This window comes from Dioscorea cayenensis, chromosome 11, assembly GCF_009730915.1.
Source record: "Dioscorea cayenensis subsp. rotundata cultivar TDr96_F1 chromosome 11, TDr96_F1_v2_PseudoChromosome.rev07_lg8_w22 25.fasta, whole genome shotgun sequence".
Taxonomy (NCBI): domain Eukaryota; kingdom Viridiplantae; phylum Streptophyta; class Magnoliopsida; order Dioscoreales; family Dioscoreaceae; genus Dioscorea; species Dioscorea cayenensis.
In genome coordinates this window covers 7779405-7786551 of record NC_052481.1, presented here as the reverse complement: position 1 = coordinate 7786551, position 7147 = coordinate 7779405, and positions in this window count along the sequence as shown.

The window sequence follows — 7147 nt, the reverse complement described above, 5'->3', positions numbered from 1 at the left end:
CGTTACGTATTGCTCCCGTGCGGCGAAATTACCCACGGAAGCGTAAGGCCATCGCGGAAGTCGCCCACAGGGCGGCCGCACTGCATTCCTCTAGATGAGTTCACAAGACACATCCACCGGGAATGCACACCTGCGTGTTTAGATGACTTAAAAACCTCGCGAGTTCGCAGAACAGTCCAACATGTCTACACACACAATTCTAGCCTGCCCTATATATACTACAGATAAAACGAAATAGAACTCTGAAACACTAAACTTTACACCAAGAACAAACACAATAAATCTTTTAAAACCCACAATGAAATCAACAGACACGCATCTCCAACAATTAAAACACCAACATTCTTAACAATTTATTCAGTGACAAACCACTAAAAGCACGAAAATGCTAGTAAACACTGGGTTTCCTCCCCAAGAAGCGCTTTGCTTTCAACGTCACTTGCAAGCTCGACGCCCTTCTTCACCTCACGTCACGAACGGCGCCGCCTCTTCACCCATAACTGAAAGCATTGACGAGCAAAGTCATCACGGCAGAGGGTGTACTATCGCTTCGACCACATAGCAATCGCTCATCCAACTTCCCTGCCCACGTACGCCTTAACATGTCTTCGCTGGTGAAGCAGCCTCCTAGCTCCTCTATTTTCCTCGATGTCATCTCATCAACATCCCCGGTAAATGTTTCCTCCATTCAACCAAGCATCATTACTTCTTCATTGCTCTCCTCCTTTGTTGAACAAACGCTCATACGCAGATCCCGGTTGAACATTTCCTCGACATATTCATCAACAATCTCATCAGTAGTGTCTAGAAAAATAGGAAAAAGTGTCAATCGGAGAGAATGCCGCATGGCTCAAAGCAGCTGTAGGCGAGCTTATCGCCCTCGACTCTCAATGTGAGCTCTTCCCCGTCCATGTCAATCAATGCTGAAGTCCGCAAGAAGAGGTCTCCCAAGCATCAAGGGCGTCTAGCTACATCCTCATCGACATCTAGCACTACAAAGTCAACCCCGAAAATGTACTGTCCACCTTGGACAACCACGCCTCAATGATGCCTTCTCGCATGTCGCACTGCTCGGGTCCGCCAATCGTAAAAGTCATCCGAGTAGGCCTCAGGCTCACCCAAGCCTAGCTTATGGAAGAAAGTATATGGCATGATGTTGATACTTGCCCTTGAATCCGCCAATACCATTTCCTCACCTAAGTTGCCGATGTTACACGGAATAATGAAGCTTCCCGGGTCCTTCTTCTTGTTTGGCATGTTCTTTTTGCAACACGCCGAGCAGTGAAACATCAAGCACCACTCAAGCACTCTCCTCCAATTTCCTCTTGTTGGTCAATAGGTATTTCGTGAACTCGTGATACTTAGGCATTTGTAGCCAAAGCCTCAACAAAAAGGAATGTTGATGGAGTTGTCTTTGAACAAACTCGTGAATTTTCTTATACTATTCATCCCCTTGGTCATTCTTTCAATCTAGAGGGATAAGGGATTCTTGGCTTGAAAGGTGGGGTGCCACCTCTTTCTCTTTGTTTGCTCCCCTCCTCAACCTCCTATATAACCTCGGTGCATGTTCTTTTAGGCATCTCACCCTAAGCCCTCCTTCAACCCTCACCCACCACTTCAAAGTGATCGCCTCACATCGTTCCCTCTAGTGCTGGTTCTCGTGTTGCTTGGTAAACTCCATGTGGCCTTTCGGAAAGAGATTTCGCACTTTGCCCCACTCTGATTTTCAAGATTGTGCGAGGAGTGTGTGATTGCCAAGTGTAGCCCTCGACTTATTCAAACCTAGTATTTGCCGATTGAAAAATCTAGCCAAGTGCTTCTCCAACTGGCCATTCTCTTCCAAGCCTCGCAAATTGCTTTCCACTTGAGGGGGCTTGTTGTTGTTGTTGAACCCCGATCGGCCCCATGGTCTTCTGTGGTCCTGATTACTCCATGAAAAGTTGGGGTGATTCTTCCAACCTCGAATCGTAGGTGTTGCCGTATGGATTCCCTTGAGGTCTCATGCCATTACCTACAAAGTCAACATTCTCAAATCCCTCCACTGGGCCGCCAATGAAGTTACCGTCGATCAATTTCTTATGGAGACCGCCACCTTTTTCTTCTCCCTAGCTGCTCCACCGGTAGCTATTTAACCCTCATTTCTTCAATCAATTGATGTGCTTCATCTGGGGGTTTTTGTTACACTAAGGTACCTCCTCACCAAGATCCACATAGTTACTCTTAGTATCGGTTCAAAACCATTGTAGAAGGTTTGAACAATCATCCACTCCGGAATCCATGTTGCATGGACACTTTCACAGAGTTCCTTGAACCTTTCCCATGTCTCAAATAGAGACTCCAATTCCAACTTCATAAAGGATGAGATCTCATTCCTAATCTTTGCTCGATTTTTCGGAGGGAAATAACGGCTAGAAAAAGCTTCTACCATCTCCTCCCCATGTAGTGATTAATGCTCTCAGGGTAATGAGTGTAGGCACCGCTCACTTTTCCCTTTTAAGGAAAATGGGAAGGCTTTTTAAATTTGATGGCATCATCCGTCACACCATTTATCTTCAAAGATGTCGCATACCCCGAGGAAGTTTCTAGTGACTGCTTTGGATCCCTCATCGGCCAAACCGCTGAATTGTGCGGATCGCCGCAAAGATATGGATGAATGCCCGCTTTAGCTCAAGTTCTCGAGCTATAATCGGGGACGACAATACCGATTGTATCCCAACACCGTAAGGTCCGCATAATCGGATAGTGTTCGTTGTTGCTCATTTTGTTTTGCCATGTTTTCGCATCCTTCTCACTACCAAATTAGTCGGATTAGGTCGCTTTTGTACGGTGTTCTTTCCCTTTCTTCTAAGTGTACGCTCAAGCTCGTGGTCTCCTTCAATCAATATTGATGGATTCCCTCGGTCATAACCTCGAGCTCGCACTAAAAATAAAAAGAAAAGAAAATCGAACGATGATAGAACAAGAAGATATGAATTAGACTGTGTGGTAAAATAGCTAAGAAGACAAAGTGCAAAGTATCTCTAAACGCATAGCTCCCCGGCAACGACGGCAAAAACTTGACAAGGTCTGCTTACGTATATCCCGCAAGTGCACAGGTTTGTCGAAGTAATAATCCCGCGTGAGTGGGGTCGAATCCACAGGGAGTACGGAGTAAAGATACTTAATTCGATTCTTAGCTATGTGGAATATCAACAATGATAAGTGTGACAATGATTCAATTCTCAACAAATAAAAGCAACAAGTAAGAGAGCAAAAGTAAGGAGGAGGTAAGGCAATCGATCAAAGATGGGGTACCCGGATGATGCTTTCACCTAGGATAACTGCTTCAAGTGCAAGAACTCTCTATGTTTCCCTAATCAATGCAATGGTGAGTCGTGGAAATCCTTACATACATAGTCCCAAATCTAAGGTCAACTATGCCTAACTCATACATGTCCCTGAGGAGAAATCAAACAATCTCAACACCTCACACCTGCATAGAGTTGCAATGAGCTCTAGGGATTCCAAGTGATAAATCTTCTTCCCTAGATTTAGACCCAACCCTTTGGTCCAGAGCGGAAGGTCCCTAGCCATACTAAGCCTCTCAGATACTAAGATCATCTCAACGCTTCACTTTATTGCACGCAAGCAACTAGGCCCCCAGCTGAGGTTCATCCCTTAGACCATTCACTTATTACGACCGCAAAGAACCTCGAGGAACGGACGTAGAATCTATCATGTCGGAGGAGAAAGGGACGCCTCCCCGTAACTCTCGACTCACCCTCTCAACCCTCTCCAACCTAGCTTTTTTGTCTAACGCCGTGGTGTGTCACCACTCACAGGTTACCAACAAGAACTCTCAACCCTAGTGTCACTCTAGGGGAAATGTTCATACAATCAAGCATTCAAGGTTGGAACTCACAATAAACATCAATTTATTGAAATCATAATAAAGAAGTTCAATGAAACGAATACATCCTAGGGTCACAATCACCCAAGTACCCACTAGGGGTTTAGCTCTCCATGGATCTAAGTACAATCAAAGAAATCGAATGTAAAACTAATGAATCCATAAAGAAACCCCCTCGATGGTCGTGTCGATGGTCTTGTGAAAAGTCCTCTACTCGTCGTCCAAGGATTCCTTCATTAGGTATAAGATACGCCTCGATCGAAGCTCCCCTACCAACCTTCTTCCTAATGGAATCACGATGTCGGAGCCGTAGAACCTCTCCAAAACCATGTCCAATACCCCTCAAAACCCTAGCTGAAGCCCTCTCGCAAGTTGGGGAAAAGATGGAGAAAAGAATACCTAAATCGGGGCTCAATCGGGCTTTAAAACATGGTATCGAATCGGGCAACCCACTGGGCGTGGACGATACATGCGCCTGCAGGGAATTTTCACATGGGCATGGATACTTTCCACAACCCATGTGGATTCTCCGCTTTCTCCGGTTTCTCGCCGCCGTGAAGTGTGCCGCTACAAAGATTTTCTGCTACATTGTTGCTACATTGCTCGCTACGCCTTTCGACCAAAAAACTTCCCCAATTCCATACTTTCATCGGGTAACGCAACGGGCACACGCTCACGCCGTGAATCACTTACTTCTTCAATGATATATATGTTGCTGAAGCTCCCCGCTCTTGTATGCATAAGACGTATCGCTTCAGGATCGCCTGTGCCGCCTCAAATGGATGTGCTCACTCGAATGCAGGAGGTTGCCACACACCTAGCATCTCACACTGCTCCTATGTCTCGCGCTTGAACTTTTAGCAAGATCTCCTCCAAAATCAGTGCATTATGATCCACACTGGCTTATTTCCTTCATACTCGGCTTCACAACCCTACTCGCGATAAAAGTAACATAAAAACACATATTAATGTAAAAACCCGAGAAAGGTAATGCTCAATATAAGGAAAGAATGCTTCAGATTCATATCGCACGCTAATTTATCATATCTCTCAAAATAAGAATGCGAAGTATTCTTTCCTTATGATGAGCATTACTTTTTATCAGGTTTTTAGCGCTTAATATGTGTACATTTATGTTACTTTCGCATGTAAAGCTGCCAGAAGCTAAATGTTAAAGAAAGAAGCCAATGTAGGTCATGAACGCACTATTTGGAGGAAATCTTAAGAAGGTTCAAACGCGAAGTCATAAGTTAGGTTCAAGATGCAAGAATGTGTGCCAATCTCTTTGTATTCAAGTTAGTATAATGATTTGGAGGGGCACAAAGACAGACATATTTGAGTATCCCGGCTTATGCGTTGATAGCAAGATCATCACCAATGAAGCCGTGTATTAAAGAAGCAAGGCGATCTAAAACGTTAACGTGTGCCTGTTTATGTTACCAAGATGAAAACATGGATTTAGGTGTGTTTCGGGTCGCTACTATAGCAGGTTCTTTTAACAGCCGGCTTAAAAAGTGAAGTTCAGAGAATCCACACTGGCGTGTGGACATTATCCATGCCCGTATGGAATTTCCATAGGCCCTTGTGGAGAATCCACAGGAGCATGTGGATACCTGATTCCAGCCCTATATGAGGCCTATTTCAGCCCCCATTTCAGGATTCTTTTCTCCATCTTTTCCTTAACTTAAGAGATGGCGGCGGCTAGGGTTTGGAGAGGTATTGGCAAGAGATTTGGAGTGGTTCTACGGCTTCGACATTGCACTGCATTTGTAAGAAGGTTAGTGGGAGAGCTTTCGTCGGCATCGATCTGGTGAGGTGTATCCTAGGGTAGACAAAGTGACCTTTAGAAGAGTCAAAGGGGTTTTCTGTGGATTCCTTGTTTCTACATTCGATTTCATTGTTGATTGTAACTAGCTCCATGGAGAGCTAAACACCCTAGTGGGTACTTGGCTTTGAGAACCTAAGGATGTATTTTTTTCATTATACCTTCTATTATGCTTTCATTAATTGATGTTTTATTTGAGTCCCAATCTTCAATGCTTGATTGATTGAAGCATTGAAGTGATTTTAGCACCCAGGGCTTAATTGTGACTAGGGACCTCTCACCTAGACCAAAGGGTTAGGTCTATATCTAGGAAGAGGGTTTATCACTTAAAATCCCTAGAACTCCCCCGCGATTCTATCCGAAAAGCGTAGGTGTTGAGATTGTTCTATTTCTCTCCGGGACATGGTATAGAGTTAGACACGGTTGACCTTAGATTTGGGACCATGTATTGAAGGATTTCCATGACTCATTAATGCATTAGTTAGGAGGCATAATAGTTTGTTTTGCACTTGAAATGATTGTCCTAGGGCTCGAACAATATCCAAGTACCCCATTTATATCGATTGCCTTATCTCTCAATTTTATTGTGCCTTTCGTTCTTATTTCTTTTATCTTTTTTTTTTATATAAATCTCATTCATCATACCATCAATTTATTCTCATCATAGTTAGATAGCAATCATTGTTTTTCTATTCACTATTCCATGTAGATATGATACCCACTCACCTGGGATTTATTACTTCGACAACCATGCAGATACACGGCATACGCAAGGGTGTTGTCAAGTTTTTGGCACCGTTGCCGCGGAGTAGGCGTTTAGAGACACTTTGCACTTTGTTTTCTTAGCTATTTATCATTCATTATATTTCACACTTTCTTATTCTTCAATCATTCTCATTTTTTTGCTTTTGTCATGTCTTACTTTTCCTTACAAGGAGTTTAAATTATGATTGATCCGCTCATTGCTCTGTATTCTCGAGTTGAAGCTCTGAGTGAACAAGTTGATAGAATTATTGCTTAACAAAAACAAAGAATTCCTTGTTGCAACACAAATCATTTAAATGAAAAGGGCTACCAAAACTTCTTGTGGAATAGTGATGGACAATATTGGGAAGCACCTCAAGAGGAATGCCAAAAGGGTGAGATACTCGGAGAGGATGCACTTTAGTTGCAAAGAGTATTAGCTAACTTTATTCGAGCATTCGATATCTGCATCCAAAATATGGAGACCTCACTAAGATGTCATGAAGCCTCCTACAAAAACCTTTAGCATCAATTAGGAGGGATACTTGACACACTCTCGGAGGAACAATAAGTATTTGAGTAATCAATTCAAGTTCCTTATAGAGATGACGTGGTAGTGATCGGTAATGAAGAAGTTGGGCGGAACGAGTATGATGTTGCCAAGATTGAGGGGATGCAAGAAGAACCAT